Source organism: Chaetura pelagica, unplaced genomic scaffold, assembly GCF_000747805.2.
Source record: "Chaetura pelagica isolate M959 unplaced genomic scaffold, ChaPel_1.0 scaffold364, whole genome shotgun sequence".
NCBI classification, from domain to species: Eukaryota; Metazoa; Chordata; class Aves; order Apodiformes; family Apodidae; genus Chaetura; species Chaetura pelagica.
In genome coordinates, this window is record NW_009953089.1 from 1,152,203 (window position 1) to 1,171,713 (window position 19,511).

At 36.8% G+C, this 19,511-nt stretch overlaps 1 protein-coding gene across 1 annotated transcript in view; it reads right to left on the reverse strand.

The window, feature by feature from the left end:
- Positions 1–19,511, reverse strand: part of FHIT (fragile histidine triad) — a 405,015-nt gene that overhangs the window by 340,753 nt on the left and 44,751 nt on the right. The gene's annotated exons all lie outside the window — the stretch shown is intronic.

A 19,511-nucleotide genomic window follows, 5' to 3' on the forward strand; every position in this document is an offset into this window, starting at 1 on the left:
AGATATTAATAATTTGGAATGGAGGACATCTTTTAGCACCAGATACTAGTTTTAACAACTTGCTTAAACTAAGTCAGTATATTGCAATGTAGCATCAACCACATTAAATCCTTGCAGAAAGTCTAATTTATGCAGGAAAACACACTGTTTGAAAGTCAATAAACTTTTCAAGACTTGTCCATGCCTTAAATTTGAATGTATAAAGATAATTTCATTTAAAACCAGGAAGAAAACTATCATGTTGAACTGTAAAACACAGAAGAGTCCAACGTACAATACCATCTGCACTACCAGCATCACCAAATGTAAACAAGGTGAGACAGAACAAGTGACCTATCACTCACCTACATGAGCAAATTAATTACCTCTTGACATAAGTATCACTTTTACCTACAGAGTCTGAATCATAATGAGGTCTTTACTATGCAACCATATTTCAAGTAATTGTCATCTAAAGTAAACATGTTTTAATTACTGTCACTTTTTTCATTATTCATTCTCAAGCCTATGTGTCAGGGTTTAATGGATTGTCATCTCCTGCTACTTTCCTGTGGCAACATATGCTTCCATTTATTTCACCAGCAAACTACCTAAAATACCTATCCTACACAAATAATTTAGGGCAATTTTAATGGAGATGGTGTTGCAGTTGTCCATCCAAGCAAGTGCTCACAGCTTTTATCTGCCTCTCTGAATACTTTCAGGGTGCTTTTTAACTGGAAATTAGGTGCTGTGTGGCTGTTGATAAAAAGAAATTTCCCACAAGCACCATTATTTTGAAGAACATCCAAGAAAAATTAAATCAATGTAATTGCCAATTATCAACATTAAATTTTCATTCACTTACATGATACAGAATAACACTGAGAATAATTTCAGATCACCCAACGCAGGAAAACAAGTGTACATTCTGGAAAACAATACTGCCCTCTTTCATATCCAATTCTTAACATCCTAAAAAGTAAACAAGTAATTTTATCTAGTTATATGCAAGCTGCTTACTTATGTGTTGAGACATTTTATTTATTTTATTTTTCACCACTTGAGGATGCTCCTAAAGTGTTTCTTCCTTGCATTTCAAATGAGGTATCTCACATGTCAAATTAGCTGCCATATTCACACTAAACACTTGCTGAATCTATTTGGTCCAGCAGTTCTTCATCAATTCCTGAGAGATGTTTTCCTGGAGCCCTGAAGGAAAAGCAACAACTGGGGATTGGTGTTCAGTTCTGTGCCAAACCTCTAACCTTTATATGAATAAAGCAATAATACTGACAAAGCAGCTTAAGAGCGTATCTAAAATGTAAGTGAAAAATGAGATTTTAAAAGGAGAGAAGAAGGAGCAAGAGAAAGAAAACTGAGGAAAAAACATTCTAGTCTGGATTATGTCTGACTACAGGTTCTTTACATCAGAGATGATACCAGAGACATCCTGCTCTTGTAGCTATTAGTTCTATTTCAAAGGTAGTCATCATGTGCACAATGAATCACATTTGACTAATTTCCAACATTTCTGTTCTGAAGGGAGACAGTAAAACTGCAGTGCCTGCAGAAAGTAAATGTATAAACCTTATTGATAGAAATTCTGATCAGCACTATGAAGTGAAAGATTAATTTAATACTTTTAATAACATAAAAACTCAGTGACTTGTTTCTGTCAGCTACATATACCTCTCATTTCCTTAACCTGACATAGAGAAGCATCTCCTTGAAAGTTTAGTTTCGAAATTAGCATGTCTGTTTTTACCTATCAAGCACAATCATACTGGGTATGGCTGAAACTTTTATTGCTCTCCTGACAGACACCTGGAGCCAGTGCTGTCATTGCTCCTTTTTGTAAGCAGTGGGAAGTGAATTAGATGGACAGTTCTTCAAAGAAATGTTTAACAAAAAGCAGAAGGAAGCCTTTTACAAGGATGTCACCTTTTGCAATTCAAAAAGGTTTTGTTTGACTTTCTAGCACTGTCACATTTAGCAGTTCACCTTCTCTTTTCTCAGGCAATTTTCCCCTATGATGAACATACATTGTGAAGAAGACTAAGAAAGTCACCAAAAAGCAGACAGAGGAATTCAGGTCAGGTTGTGAAGGTGAGGTAAGGGGAAGCTTGTGATTGAAGCAGAGACCTGTATGGGCATTAACAGGTCCTGGAGCAGCACAGGCAGGAGATGAAACTCTGCTGTACTTCTAAGGAGCATACATGAGATTTTTCTTCAGTTCTAGGGTCACTGAGGCAGTGGTCAAGGCTCTCACTTCACCTTCTGCTCTTTCTGGGACAAGAAGTAGCCAAGAATTACTCTGAGCAAGTCCTGTGGTAGTCTAGGAAGCTCTTAAAATATTCTTCTTTGTCCATCTGACAATGCAAAACTGAATTGTATTTATTCTTGATAAAAGTGTACTGACACCATTTCTAGGCTAGTGGGCAGCTATATGAGCTGGGGAGTTAATAGTTATTCTGGTGCTGTTTGGATGCCCTTACTCTGCATCAGTCTACACTGACTGCTGTGATGATACTGCAAACGTGCCTGCAGCATTCCAGAAACCTTCAAATGGGTTCAGTCAAGTCTCTATTAGTATATGCTCTGGACACCTACTGGAAGAAGTGTCCCAGCACAGTCAAGCTTACAATACATCAGTACAACATTTTTTCTTTAAACTGCCCAGAGAAAGCTGAATTTATTCCCAACTAATCATTGCTGCCTCTCCCAGTGATAAGAAATAATTTGCTTTTTTTTTTTTTCCAGCAGAAAGTAACAGTAGCTGCTGGAGCCATGGTGAATTATTTCTCTCATATCCTTGGAAGCATATTATACAGCCTTAATTAAAAGAGATCTCCAAGCGAATAGCAAAACACTCTTAATGGGAAAAGGCATTCTGGGTTTCAACAGCAAGGAAAATACAACATTTGGGTGTTGTTTTTTTTACTTCCTTTGATATTCTATACACCAGAAAAGGTCTTCTTTACAGATTTTACTTCCCAAAGCTTTGATTTGGTCCATTTGGCAGTGTTTCACTTCCAGCAAAAATCAGGTTCTGTAACAGACCAGTTTCCTCTTAAAAACAACCCCATTTCTCCTCTGTACCTACAATTAATACAAGCCGCTATTTAGAGAGGAATAAAAATATCAGGAAGATGGTTTCTCCAAGGCTTCAAGTTCCAGAAGGCTGGACAGCAAACCTCCTGCTAATTGTACATCATACACTAATTTCACTAAACTGGAAAATTTTAACAAGTCTCTTGGGAAGCCTCTGAGCAGAGAAGGCAGCAACAAGGTACAGAGTGGTGCAGGTTACACATCATTGAATAAGTCACAATAGTGTCAAATGATCCAGGTTCATATCTAGGGAAGAAGGTAAGTAAGAAATTATTACTACAGTGCCAATAAACCAAAGAAGCTCTTACAGACGAGAATATCACAATTAGAAGCAATTACTGAAATGATTCATAGACCAACCTTTTATCAAGAGAAAGAAGACTATTTCTTTCTTACATTAACTACAGAATTCATACAGATTATTTTGAAAACTGGGTTTATTTGGCCATGGATTGAAACCCAGTGCCAAACATGATTCAAAAACAGTTACCTGTAAACAAGCAAAGAAAGTCCATATACAGAAAAAGGCAATTTAAATTGATTTTAACACTGTAAGTAAACAAGATAGTAAAGAAGACTTGTAATAAACATGTTAGAAAACTAAGATTTATTTTTCTTGTACTATTCTTAGGACACAACTCAGGAGTATAGCATCATTACATTTCTATCCATTGTCTAATCAAAATCTAGGCATTCCAGCAGCAAAGATGACTCAGCATTTCACTTAGTACATGGACAAAATACTCCTGCCACGCACATTTAGAAACAGGGTTAAACAGGCTGTGAGTTGCTCTGGAGCTGCACTGTCTCATCAATTGTTAGCATTTACTTATCCCAAACATGCTTGTGCTCATGTGTGTTAGCTTTAAGGTTAATACTCAGGAGGTTCCATCTAAAAAGAACAGTGAGGAACAAAACCTCTTTTCTCTGATTTTTCTGGTTCCTCAGGATCACAAATCATGTCCTGTGCAGGTTTTCAGTCATTACATGAAAGCATCAATGCTTTCCCTAATCAGAGATACACAGTGATCACTCCTCTGTGTATTGTCATCTCCTCAGTCCTTCCATTTCAGGCAATCTAAAAATGTACTTGCCACAGAAAAATTAGTGAGCAAACTCTTCAAGATATCTGCTTCTAGGAAAGCAAGTCTATAAAATCTTGTATCTTATTTTTCTAACATGTTTAGAGACTTAGCACCCAGTAGCTATTCTTCTCCAAAGCAAATCCACATGTACTTTCCAAAATCTTATCAAATATCCATAAAATTTCCTTAGCAACTTTCAGCTCATTTTTCTGGCTACATTTGACTAAATTTCTACTGAAAATTGAATAACAGACAAATAAAATGGGCTACCTTGGGAGAAACAGTGCAGAAAAAATACAGCTGATCTTCTTAAAGCTAATATCCAACTCTAAGAATCTTTCTTTTTTAACAAACAAGAAAATGTGACCCACTTGACACTGGGAATATGGTTTCCTGAAATCCTTTCCAATTGCTGCAATTAAATGTGGCACATAAGCCAAGAGCAGAGTTAGATGATACCTGACACACATGAACAAGCTTAACCTCAGAAAAATATTCATATTAAATGATCTCTTTGCAAAGTCAAGATTGGTGAGGGTAGACAATTTCTGCTATGAATGTCCTTTCTTCAAAAACTGATCACAGGTGGAATCCCTTTCAGGATTTTTTTTTCCATTTAAAGTGCTTCAAAGGATGTTGCAAGGAAGAAAAGCACTTGCACATGTCATGAAGCCTGAATTTTTGAACATGGAAATTCTATGCCTTGCATTTTCTCAACAGGCTACATCCTCCCCCTTAATCTACAGTGAGTCACTAGCAATGCAGTGCTCACATCTCCACCTGGAACCAAAATTTTAGAACTTGTGGAACTTTCCCTTTGTTACTATTCACCTGAGTTTTAACCAATTTACATACAACTGTCATGTCCCCCCCATCAGTCCTCAGTCATTTGCTGTCTCATAATATATATAGAATTAGAAAGTATAGAAATGCAGTCTAATTACATATAAATTAATTTATTAAAAAGACAGAGAAGGAAAGGTTAATACTCGAAATTCTCCAAACCTGCACATAAACAGGAACACTGGCCCAAACACCTTCCCCAGAGCTCCGCAGGTACAGAAACTGACAATGTTATAGGAAGAAGCCATTATGTCAATATAAAATAAATTGATTAAAAGAGAAAGTAAATAGATTCATGGAGAGCAAGTAATACATGATTACTAACAATGATGCAATAATTGACAGACTCGTGAAATCTGTAAAATACTGGTGGCTCAAGGTGGAACATATACTGAGGGGAAAGCATCCCTCTGTACTGACCCATGTCTTGCAGTCTGTCACTGGATTGCTGCTGCTGGATTCTTACATTCTGTTCCAAGTATCCATGTATAGTTTGAACTGCACCACTAAGCACTGTAGTTGGCAAAAAAAAATAAAATAAAATCCCCAAAATGATATTTAGTGGTTTCAACAAAGTGTTACATGAAATGAAATGTGTTTACTCCTCAAACTGAGGGTAACTCCAACAAAGATGGATGCAGTTTCCTAAGTTTACAGGAATAATGTAGGCATGTAGGCATGGCCAAGCTCACCAAGTAAATATTTCATGCACAAAATCTTTACTGTGTGTGAACAAAACATCACAATTCTTATGAAACATGTTTGGGGCAGCCAGTTCTTCAAACCAGCCATCACAATGGCTTATTGCATTCTGCTACATTGCCCCAGCATCTGCAGGAAAAGATACAACTAAAGGGATTTTAATTAGCATGTACTGCAGAAAATGAGCAACGTTGCTTGTCTTTACTACAAATATGCTGAAACAACTGCAACCAGAGAGATTTGTTAATCCTAGTTCAGAAATGCCCTCCTTCCTTGTGAGGTTGTTCTTAGGAGCTAAGCATTCTTGTAGCAAAGCCAAAGCTTATTCCATTTTTTTCTCCAGACAAATGCAATCAAACAGGGACTTTCAGAAACACATTATATCTTGTCTCTCAGACATCTGGAGCCAGGGCTGCCACAGACTCTCTGCTATCCAGAAGAAAAGTGAAAAAGACAGACAGCACTTCAAAATAAATCAATTGCATTTATTAGCTCTTTTTGCTGATGTTTTTGAGAAGGAAGGGAAGGAGGGAGGGAAGGGAGAAGAGAGGAAGAGGTTTTAAGCATTAAAGGCCTTATTTTCTTTGCTATTAAAAACTCTTATTAGTTCTAGTCAGATCAATGGCATTGTACATTTTCCAATAATTTGTCTGAGATAAAACTAGAGCTATAAAAGCTTCAGGATTTACTAAGGACATCTATTTCTATTCCAAGAGCTAAATAAAACCGGAAAGAGAAAAAGATCAATTTGAGTCCAACATAGTTGTGTATAGTTCCATTTCCACACAGTGAAACCAAGCATGACTCTCAAATTTGCCTTGAAGAAGTTCAGAAGTAAAATTATTTGCTTGCACAGATTCAACAATAAAACTTATAGGAGTTCATACATTGCTCCATACTCTCACTTTAGAAGCAAAACTGATATTCACACATTTTAGGAAACATATCACAGGAATTGCAACATGCTGGAAAGTGGATTTTTCCCACCTAAACCCAAAACCTGAGTGTTTTTATGAAGTCCAATAAGGGATCGACCATCAGTCAGATCATATACAAAATCTTCTAATAATTTTTTAAAAAACTTCGGATTGGAAGAATGTGTCAATATGCTAAAGGCTTCACACAGAAGGCTGGGATACCACATGCTGTTTGTCAAACCAAACTGAAATCTTTTAGTCACCCTTTCAGATGGCAAAATAAAACCCAGTAAGCTGTCAGAATACTGGAGCTTTCTGAGGTAAATGCAATTGCATTGTCACATTTCTCTTAAAATAATGCTTGTCAAAACAATTAAACACAGAAATAGAACAGCCAATTCATTAGATTCAGTTTTCCTTTACACTAACATAAATTGGGAGAGATGAAGTGAAATAAACTAAGTTAATTCCCAATTTGTGCTGATGACAATCAGAATCTGGCTGAAATATGATCATCTGCTAAACTACATGAACTAAGAATTTCAAAACAAAACTAAGTCTCTTCCTACAGAAGGCAACTGTGAAAAACAGATGTCTCTGCTGTAAGAATGTTCAGTTTGATGCTATTATAAGAATTATAAAAAACAAGATCCATGGTAACTTTCTTTCTGTTGGAAAATATAATATGGTTCACTTCACTAAAACAAACAAAATCTGCTATGTAAAAAGGCCAAATAAACCTACACTGCCTTTGCAGTCATTACCAGCAGTTCCTACATTCCAGATTTCACTTGGTCTTCTCATAACCTGAATAAAGTCTCCAAATACTACAACACTGATTTAAAATACTTATGGTTCTGCTTGGCTTCAAAGTAAATGTGACTTGACCAGATGAGTGGAAGTGGAAAGGGAAGGCAATAAATAAATAAGAACGCTGTAAATTAATTTTTGAGTACAAATAAGTCGAAAGTGGTGTCAGGAGAACGTCACTGTGGGCATCCTAATAACCAACAAAAAACCACTCAGTTCCAGGTAGAAAAGAGGCAGACAGCTCTGAGGCTGCAGACAGTGAGTTCAAGGAAGTCCAGAAAGCCAGTCTGAAACAAATTCTCCAGTGTCATTGATAGTTAATAACATAAACACACTAAATAGCAAAGAGTAAAAGAATGGAGGCATCTTCTTGATACCTACAATACCAATGAGCTCTCCTCTGACTCTCTACCAACTACAGTTACTTCACTTCAAAGCTGGCTCAGGAAAGCAACTGGAGCTACCTCCAATTTTCCTCCTTCAAGCTCTATGGATTCTCAAGTCTTGCTGAAGCACTGCAACTATGATTTTCCCCATCCAATATTTATTTCAAGAATTCCTCCCCCAAAAGGCTTACAAAATAAGTTTTTATGTCTTTATCTTGGCTTTGAAGAAGACGCCTGTCAGAGGTGCATCAACTTTAAAAAGAACTTTTTGCTCAGCCTCAGTTTAACGGAAAAGAATTCTTTTCTAGAGTCTGAGAAGCAGCATTCCAACCAGGCCACAGCCTCCTCTCTACAAGAAGCAACGGCCAGAACACTTGTTGCTAAATAAGCCTGGGGTTTTCTCTGCTTCCAGTTCTCTGTTGGACGTTGAATACAATCAAGACAACTCAGATGTTTTATATTGAACTACACAGATGGTAAAAACTCCTGCCATAAATGGTGGAGTGAGTGGGACTCAGTTTACTCAATGTGTAATGCAGAAACAATTACCTTTAGGAAAAAAAAAAATGAAATTGTCTTTCCACTTATAGGCAGATGACTCAAACAGATCAACTTTAGAAACTAAAATTCATTATTTGCAGCAACAGATACTGGTTAAAGAGAAGAAAGTGATTTTTTAGCTGGTTGATCTCTGCATGTGTATCTACCTAGAGACAGAGATACCAGCTCAGCAATTCATACAGACAAACTTAGATGAGGTTACACAGTGTTGGAATTGGTGACTAAAACAATACAGTTAATTGAACATACTTCATGGCACCTTTGAGTCATGTAATGGTACTGGGCAGCTCTGCACCTCCAAAAAAGAGCATGAGGCACCTGGTGTGGGACAGCCCTGTCAGCTGCCCCAGCTCACCCAAGGCTGACAATGGTCTGTCCTCCATGGCTGGTCTGGGTGCTGTCCTAGTGAAACCAGGACAAACTGGCATCATCAAAAACACGTTACAGAAATCCAGGGGAAATGCAAAAGAACTTCAGTTTGTTCTTGTAGCCATGATGGACCAAGGCATTATCCTTACATACACTGCAGTGTCCATTTTGGGATCAGAGGATGACAACCTGGTACCACACATCTCTATCACTTGTACTGTGTCCACTACATCCTGTCAGAAATATATCCAAGTCAAATTAATAAAAGCCATAAGAGAAGTTAAAAAGCCCTTCTGGAGAATCTTGCAAAAGTTTGCAGAGCTCTGTCTTTGCTACTAAATACTTCAAATCTGAAGGAAATTTAACACAGCTGAAGCTGACTCCTGCTTTATGAATTAAAAAATACTATATTAAGTATTCTATTCTATCAGCAAGTTAATTAGAAGCAACAACCAGACAAAAAAAAAAACAACTTTCTGCAGTCTACGTGGCTTCCAGTGATGTAACATTCAGTACCACCTAACTTTAAAAAAATATGTATTTTTTTGTATGAAATAAAATGGAAAATATACACTGAGTTTACTTACAGAAGCAATTTCCCTGTGCATTCACAGAAAGACAAAAATCACATAATGCTGCTATCAAAACACTCTGAGAACAAAAATCTGAAGTGCAAAAAACCTGAAAAGGGGAAGAAAATGGCATTGGTGACTAATCATTTAAGACTTGATCAAGAATCATGGATCTTTGAATTATTAAACTTGATTTAGTTAGCAAAAGCATTTGTACAAAAGACATTGTTGGGGGGAGGATAAGGAGGGGATGTATGGAACATTCAAACACTTTTTAGACATTTTCAGGTAGTGATTTACTTGCTGGAGCAAAGGTTAGGGGCTCAGAGCATTAGAAATGTTAAGATTGAATGCAGGAAATTGTTTACAGAGCCTGTGCTATGTAAGCAAAGTAACATCAAGGAAGAGAGATCCTAAGTTTTAATATCTATTCCCCTTTTTTTTTTTTTTTTTTTAATGCAGAGGAGAATCAAAATGCAAACATGTTTTCTTTGAGCTTTCTGAAAGTTAAAGGTGTTTTACTAGCAAAATGAAAGGAATGCATGGTTATCCAGATGGCTTAAGATGCAGAACCATAATCCTCCCTAAGGTTAAACAGGGCAAGGCAGAAGAGATGAGCATGATCTCAAGATAAATCAGAGAAAAGGAAAAACACACCCCTACAAATTTTTACTTGCAATAGCAGCACGGGTTAACATCATACCTATCATGAGGTATTTTTGAAGGGATTTTTAAAATTAAATTTGGTAAGCAATAAGGCTATAAGCTCTCATCACTGTACAGACTTTTGAAGGTAGAGAAATAGCAAATAAAAAGAAATGGCAAATATCCATGTTTGAGTAATGGCTACTTTGTGTTATGGCTACATCAAATGCATATTAAGAGCTTTCCCAAGGAATTTAACTGTATATTTTAATGTGCATAATAGACAGGAATAGCTCCCACTGGGAAAAATTATATGTCCTTAATAAAAATATATAGAAAGGTATCGCTCTAATGGAATAGTCAAGCACTACTCAATACAGACAAGCTTTCAGAAGACAAAATTACACATCAGCTATTACATGAGTCTGTCACTGAAAAGAAAGCAGCAATCTGCAGATTTTTTTGCCTCTTGGCTCTGATGTTTGTCCTCCACCAGCCACACTGAGCATGCTTTCTCCTCACCCTCAGTTTCTAGCCAGTTCATACTCCTCGGATTTTCTCCAGGCTCCACTCACCTAGAATCTGCAACCTATGTGATCCTCTTCCTAACACAGTTTTTGACTGCACTCAGTCTTCCTCCGAGCTGTACAATATCTTCATTTCCCTCATTCTGAATTCCCATTTATTTATTCTGGGCTTTGTTTCTAGCCTTGCCTGTTGCTTTATATTATACCAATTCTACTGAGTTTCTCCTGACTTCCTGGGTGATACCTAAAATCTCCTGAGGTCAGTGGGAACTGGCTGCTGAATCCATTAGATGAAAATTTTACTTCTCATGAAAGGAAATGCTGCAGAGAGTTTTCTAATCCCTATGATATCTTCAGAGACTTGTGATCGCAACCTCATACTTTAGTCCTATGTGAATAAGGGCAACAGAATATCTCTTACCAACCAAAAGACACATGCCAAACTGCCAAGAGTAGAAAGTGTTGCTGTTTCTTCTTCCAGGAGTGTTTGCTACATAATTTGAATCATCCAATTACAATAAACTATCTTTGCATAATTCTCATTATTATTGGACACCCAAATCCATGTTATGCTAACAAGTAAATAGCTGGAAACATTACTGTGAATTTGATCAGCAAGATACCTAATGACAGCACAAGTAAAGAAGACACCTGGAGCAAAATAGCCACAGGTACAACCACATTTAATAGCAAAACAGATCTAAAAGCCTCAGACTTTGTTAGAATCACAGCATTGCAATATTCATAATAAGATCAGGCAGCATTAACTCCTGCTTCAAGCATCTTGATTAAACTAGTAAGAGGAATGAAAGTTGAGGTTATTTTTTCATTTTGGGCAAAAACTGAAGAGAGATGTAAAGACAACATCAACTAAATGCAAGGAAAGTGATGTCAAAAACAAGAAAACATGGGAATGCATTCCCTATGCAGACAGTATATGCATCTCAGTCACCCGTACGACAGATCTTGTCAGTGCTCCTCCAGGAAGGACACTGGGGCTTCTTGTCTGTCTCACATCAAACATGAGACACTTGCAAGGGCAGAGGTAGATATGACAGAATATATGTCATATATATATATAGATAGATATAAACACACACATATATAGACAGACAGGCACCTTGGTCAGGCACGGCAGGTTAGGACGTATCTGTACTGTATGTTTCTCCCAGAGCACACTCAGCTGTGCTGGATTCTCCTCCTGTGCAAACCATTTGATTGACCCAAAAAAGAGCCCAAAGGCTGTTCTGACAAGCAATCCTGTCAGTCAGTGCCAGACGTGGCATCACACTCTGAGCTGAAAATGTCTTTGAAAATACACACCACACATTTTGCAGATTCTTGGGAAAACCACACAGCTCAATGGTCAAGGTAGCAGCTGATAACACAAAGGTGAAAGTGTTGAAGTTGCTTTGTGGTGGCAATGAATTGTAAAGACTGGATTCCTTAAGTAAAATAATTTAACACAAAACATATTAAGAACTTAGAAAGTTCTGATTGTAAAGAGGTTTTGGATTTCACATGCTTTTCCTACCTCTTTGACAGCAGTGGTCTAAAAGATCCAAAGTTAAGCAATACTCTAAAATGTATTGGATTACATTTTGGAAGGCAAATGAACATAAGCATGGATAACACAACAACTGCTTGTTCAACTTGGACAAATAAACAATTTCAAATCTAAAAAGTAAATGAAGAGCATGAATTCACTAATAGCTTCCACTCTGGGAATTTTGGACTGATTCTTTTTGTATCCCCATTGTAAATGTCACCATTCTTTGGTAATCACAAGACTGATGGAAGCACCAGAAGATGCGATGCTGGATCTCACTATAAAACACTCTGGGCTCCAACTGGCATCACTCAACACCTGTTAAACTTGATTAACAGCCCCAGCTAATTACCTGTTTAGAGTAACTCATGCTGTAACAGATCCCAGGTCTGAGAAGCTGACTTCATTTACATGTTTGTCTCCCTCTCACAAGGTCTCAGTTAAGCATCTCCTAAAAATGCCTTCCAGAAAGCAACAATTAACCCCCTTTTAACTAGAATACCATTGGCACCCATATGACCTGCTTTAGTTTTTTGGACTTGGCATGCTCAAAATCCACACCTGCCTTTCAACTCAGAACTGTTTCCAAACAATGTGCAATAAACTAAAGCCATGTGCACTGCAGCAGCTGAAACAGATGTCATAGCAGCCAAACAAAATATGTTCTAATTTCAAATTCAAAATTCAGTGCTTGAGCAAGTACTATTTCCACAATATAATCTAAAAGACTTGATATTTCCATGTGCTGAATGCAAGAGAGGTACATTTCATAAATTCTGCTGCTTAGCAAGGTGGAGTTGACACTATCACTCTGTTTAGGCTAACAGTTTTCCCACTTATTTTAGTACTTTTCTAGATCTCAAAATAATCTCATGTTTGGCTCTGTTTCCAGTAACTCCTACAGTCCATGAAATAAGAGACTCCTCTTTTGGTAGTTACACTATTTTGTAGGGCACTGATTCCTAACATGCCCACTAAGTAGGCTGGATAACTGACCACACAATATGGACCACAGATTGATTGATTTCCAGTGTTCAATAGTCTACTTTGGTGAAACAAATCATGCTGTGGCAGTCATGTTACTCCATCCTACAGATGTGTAATGAAAATTAATGTGTAACAATTAAGTAAATTATATCCTCCTCTTTTTCACTTAATAGGCACTGCTTCCACATAAAAGTACAAAACTGTTTAGACACCTACAATACATAAGCTGGTTTCTTATTTTATTTTATCCCCCCCCTCAGAGCACAGATTCATGTGTATCAACAACACCCACTATTCTTCTTCACATCTCCATCCCTCAGCTGTGCAGATGCAGTTGTACACTAAGATCCACTGATGTTATCTCCTACAGCTCTACATCCAAACCTTTCCTCTGCCATATGATGGCAACGTTAAATGAGAGCACCAAACACACATACACCTCCTCCCATTCTGCACAAAAGCTTGTATCTGGATTCTTCCAAGCTGCAAGGTCATTGTGCTTAGATCCAAAATTTAAAAGCAGTATCTAACAACCAGCTTTACAGATGCAGCTGACCAATTTCACTTGTTAGTCTACTGTGGTTGTATCTTTTCAAAGCAATGGGTCACTCTGCACTAAAACCACTGCAGACACAGCCTAAATCTAGAACTGACTAAAAGCAGTGTGTGTGTTTTTCCTTTGGGCAACTCAAGAACACCCTTCAGACAAAAATCCCTGCTACAGATCAGATTATCCTGACTAGCTGCATCTGTTGCAACTCCTCCCTTATAATTCTATTAAACCTCACAGTAACCTGGGGAAGTGTCAGCTTTTAGTGCAACCTTACTCAAAGAAAACATGATTTTGTAGACATTTTACCATTTGTAAAATTCACTAAAAGAAAGCAGATGTGACACTTTTAGATCATGTTCAAAAAAGTGAAAAAGACAGTATTTTTCAAGTCTCAGGATTCCCTTGCTAACTGCCTTTTAGACATGATATTGATGCCAAAATGGCATGCTATGCAACTGTACCTCAAATGGAAAGGAAAGGTTTAAAACGACATTATTAGTATCATTTAGGGCTAATGGGGCATGAAATCTCCAAAGACAAAACATCTTAACTCATCCTAATGATAAAAGAAATTTCTGCTTGCACCTCCACAATCTGTTCATGTGAATTTTATGACAATGCACACAGAAATCTATGAAAAAAAATCTACAAAACCTGATACCAAGCAGACAATTCCACTTAGCCATCACATTTCCTAAGACTGAACTTCAAGAAGAGCTTTCAACAAAACTAAAAGATGACCAATATTGTGCAAAAATTAAGGGAGACTAGCAAACCAAGTAGATCAGGACACATATACACTAAGTGGACAATTACTAAAGAGCTAAAAACTTAAATTTGTCTCAAAATGTTTTTGTTTTGGTTTGTTTTTTTCTACCAGCAATACCTTCTCATCTAATGAAAGACAGTACTTCTCACAACCATTATGGTGCTTATTATTCTAGCAGTTCTTCAGTATCCTGTCATATCCTATCATTGTTACCTGTTTTTCCTCCATCTATATATTCCATTCCCTTCATACTATTGGAATCAACCCAGCTACAATCAGATCTGTTCTGTTCTTCCTTTCTTTGTGCCTTGTGTGCATTTTTCAGGATATGAAATAACTGGCTTAAATGAACTGCAAGAAAGGGCAAAAAAGTAAAGTAGCTGCATTCATTGTTATTATTGTTGGCATAAAAGAAAATATTCCTGAAATTATATAGCTTTTGATACCAGCTAAACAGATAGAGAACAGTTAAAGAGTCTGGATTTCTTCTATAAATTCAAAATCATTGCTTTTTAACATTAGTTTTGTTTGGATTTTCTCTGGAAGAACTGCTCATGAAAGAATGTAACAAAAATAAATCACACCACTTATGAGAAAGTTGCCTGGCTTTGTATTCCTCATAGAATTCCTAACAGCAGCCACTATTAGAGTCATTACAATCTTTTCCAGCTTAACATTAGTATTTTGTGGGGTTTTTTGCCTCTGCATAGGACCTTATACATAAATATACTCAATGACAAACTCTTAAATCAATTCTGTCCCTCAGCTGTACTTATTATCCCACCAGTGTACTTATTATTCTGTTCCATATAAGCAACATCTTTACTCCAGTACACTTCTAATTTTCTCTTTCTTGCATCACATCATAATATAGAATTCTGATTTAACATTTCAGATTCTGATATAAAATATTAGTTATCTTAGTTATAGAATATTTGCTGTCCCTTCTAAAACTAAGCTTTGCTTTCTCATGCTTCCAGCTTGCAGTTAGAAAAGAGAAGAATTCGTTTATAGATTGTCTGTAAATACAGACATTATACACATTCATTTCATACCTACAGCAAGATTTTCATGACAGAGCATGATACTCCAAAACGTGCTTCTTTCAGTAAAAAAAAACAGATAGATACATAAAAAGATGCCATTTCAAGCTCTAGAGGAAGGAGTGAAATTATCACATCACCAGTCTAAATGCCACTTTTTATTTTACCTCCTACCACCAGGTGCACATTCAAAATGTATGTTTTAGGTAGCCTGACAGAGACATCATCATAACTCGTTGTCTGCTTTCCTTCATTTCTTTCAAAAAGAGTTGCCAAGCATTCAGCCATTATCCTTCATTCTGAATCATGACAAACTCCTGCTTTTATCCTCATGTTTATGAAAATACTAATTGCTACACAGCACATATATCTCTCTCCATAAATACACAGAGGTGTGAAATAGCCAAGTGGTAATACTGAAGCAAAGGTTTTTTCATCATTATTGTGTCTCTGTGAAAGAAACAGGAGGCAGCAATTTTATTGGCAATATTCAACTTGAATCCATAGCAGAAGCATACAAGAATTGGTCATGCCAGAAAAAGTTGTCTTGCAATCCTCCAGTGTACCTTTCTGCATTACAAGACAGGGATATATTTTGAATTTTTTAAACCAAGAGAAATTTATCTTTCCCTCTGAAAAGACTGTAAAATTTGCTTTTGATTAGGGAGCGTGACAAGTTCCTGCACTTGTAAATGTGACACAACAAAAGGAAAACAGCAAACAGGAGAATAAAGATATTGCTTTCAAAGAAAGTAAAGACTAATAAGGACCACGCTGATTTAGTTGGAGGACAGAACTAGTAGAAAGAAAAAATAAACAAACAGTTAATTAGTAAATACATTTATTCATAAAGAAAAACTGACAAGGATGGTGTGGAAAATAGCTTAATGCTGCTAGTTTGTTGGGTTTTTTTAGAAAAAGAGCCCTCAGTTGCTTTCACAATTATTAATCACAATTTATGGAGAATCAGATCTACCAAACTTCTTTTGACAGCAAAAGGAAGGCTGATAACCAGTCACTACAGTTCATTTAATGTTTCATTTTTGCAATGCAAGGGGAACTCACAAGCTCTACTGGAACCTACTGGAAAGGCTGATTTAGCCTTACAGGAAGTAGAATGAAGGAAAAGCGGTAGATAAATAGAATAAAATGGGCTGCAGACAATACTGAGGGAGAAAAAAATAATAACAAAAAAATATAATTTATTTTACAAAACTGAACAATGGGGAAGATGACCTACTGCTCCCCAGCATCAGCCTCAGTCTTTGAAAACACTCTGACCCCACTGAAACTACGTTCCTCACATCAGTCTTTCAAAGCATGGATTTCAGAGGGGACAGCAAGAACGGAACTGCAAGCTAAGGAAAATCAAGTATGTTTATTTTACCTGAATGAAAATTATGTAAATTCCAGGCATAGAAATTTAACTTTCACTACAGGAGGCATAAGCCTGGTTATGAATAGGAAGTGACAAACAAAGGAGTAACCAAAATCCACACCCCAAAACCTGTCTCAATACTGAAAACAGTTAATGAAATAAAACTTCCATGAGACAGGAGCAGCAATTAGAACTGATCCACTGCAGAGGGGGCCCAGCATGCCCTTAACATCACAAGACCACGTACATGCTACAGGACAACATAAAATAAACATACAATTTAAGATGTTATATGCATATGTGTTATAGAAAATACAGTGTATTTTTCCTTTCTAGAGAAGTCAGATAAATTCTAAATGCTTTTAAAATCTGTTGGGTAAAATAGAAACATCATTGAAAAAAACCCTAAAGTTAGAAAGGTCACAGACTGCAAGCAAAGGTGACAAAGCTGTGTACGAAGATAAAAGAAAATAGAAAACTAGTAAGAAAGGCATGAAAAAAACCCACCAGGATAAGGTTACCCCATTGCACTTAACTGGAAAAGAGGGCCAAAATAATCAGATAAGTCATATAACTCAGCCTTCTCACTTTAAACTTTTAGCACTTTCTTTGGAAGATGCACCTGCTCATCCTGACAGCAACCTCATTATGTAGTTGCCATGCATATTATACAAGCAGCAAAAAGAGCAATCAAGCTGAAAACCAGAAAATATTCTTTTTGCCCACAGACACCCACAGGACATGGAAACAAGAAATTTGCTCCTATCCTAACTTCTGTGTCCAGCTTTAATCAATGGTATTACTGCAAAAACCTAATGATTAGAAGTATCACCACTTATCACTTGCCTTCTGTATGAAGCAGCTGCTTGTGCAGACAGAGGCACTGTTGGTTTATTTTGACAGTTTTTCACTTCTGTCGAGGTTCAGGATGCATCAGCTTGCATGTGGCTTCTTGCCAGGCCCACAAGAGACTGACATGCAAACCACAAACACCGTCTGCTACTTAACACCAAACTTACCACACAGAATATTAAAAAGTGTCCAAAAGAACTGAGAACCCTCTCCTGGTATTTTGGTGGATGTTAGGGTAAACTGGTAGGCTAAACAATTCCAGGAAGATTATCTCCAATATATTCAGCCTTGCTTTGAAAAAATTTTCTACTTGAGACTAGATCTTTTCTTCCATAGCCAAAGTGTCAGGTGACATAAGTTCTTCAAGACTAATGGAAGCACAATTATTTATACCTGCTGGGACTCTGGATACTGATTTTACTAGAAATATCTTTTTAAACTGTGCAAAATACATAAAAGCTATAAATGCATCATTTTCTATTGCTGAGCTCTAGTGCACAGAGCAAACTTGCATGTGGCTACATTATTCTGTATTCAATGTACCATGTCCACCATCTGATTTTTTCCCTTTGCCCTAGTTTTTATATACAAAATTTTATTTATGGTGAAAGTATTATATTCTTAGTTTAAAACACTGCACCCATATTGTGTCACTTAAACTTTTTTGAAGAATAATGCACACGTACAATTCAAAATATCAGAGTAAACAAACATTTTAATTTATGTGGGTAAGGATGCATGAAGGCAAATGCCTTTCCCAACTTGATAAAGGTAAATTCCCTCCTTTGGAAAGGCTTTATAATTATGATAAATGAAGACATAGAGAATGTTTTTGAAGTACATTGAGTGACTGTACATCCTCATACATTGAGTTAATTATGTTTTCCTTTATTTTTCCTGATAGCAACAGATGTTGTTATGGTCAACATACCAGTTCCATCTTTTTTTTTGTTGTTGTTTGTTTTTTTCTTTTTTGTTTTAAACTGTCTTTCATATTAGCTGGCACACAGCATGGAAAAAAGTAGTCAGGTACTGTTCCTGGTACCATCTTGGATTTCTGTGTAGCAACATCCAGGTTTGAGTAAGTGTACATAGGGTATGGTTACTATTTTGTTTAACTGAGGGGGTGGGGGAAAAAAGCAGCAAAAGCAAAACAACCAAAAAAAACCACAAAAATGTAAGATTTCCTGTCTCCCATCACAAAGGATACCAACTACACATTAAATGCAACAGCTTTCTCTCCTGTACCTTCACTTTATGGTACAAACAATCCACAGAATGTTCTTGTGCAGTTGTAGAATCATGAACAGATTGTTCGCAAGTAAGCTGGGTCATCAGGCAGTTCAGGATTTTATAAGAAGAATAACATGACTAACTGATTTTCTGAATGAACATTGAAACTAGGAATTAAAAACAAAACAAAAACCCCAAACTAAACACGAACAAACAAAACAAACTAATAAACAAACAAAAAACCCCACCAAAGTCCCACACACTAAAGAATCCCAACCTGGTTTTGATTAAGCTGTTCCATTATTTATCTTGTTTTTCCCCATCAGACTGCAAGGAAACTGCACAAGATTTTCTCAGTTCAGCACAAGATGGTAAATTCACCCTGACATAAAATATTTATGGTGCCTATCTATAAGAAAATCAAAGGGAAAACACAAGCGTGATTCAAAAAAAGTTGAAGGTAAAGCCAGTTCCCTCTTAATGGTAAAATTCAGAAATTAAAATGCTTATCCATGAACCTAGAGTTCTGTGTTCATTTTCCTTCTCTTACCTCCCCTGTAGGTGTATCAAGGACTACTCTGCTGGTGGACTGTTCTGTCTCACAGTTAATGCTGTTCCATTGCATTCATTGAAGCAA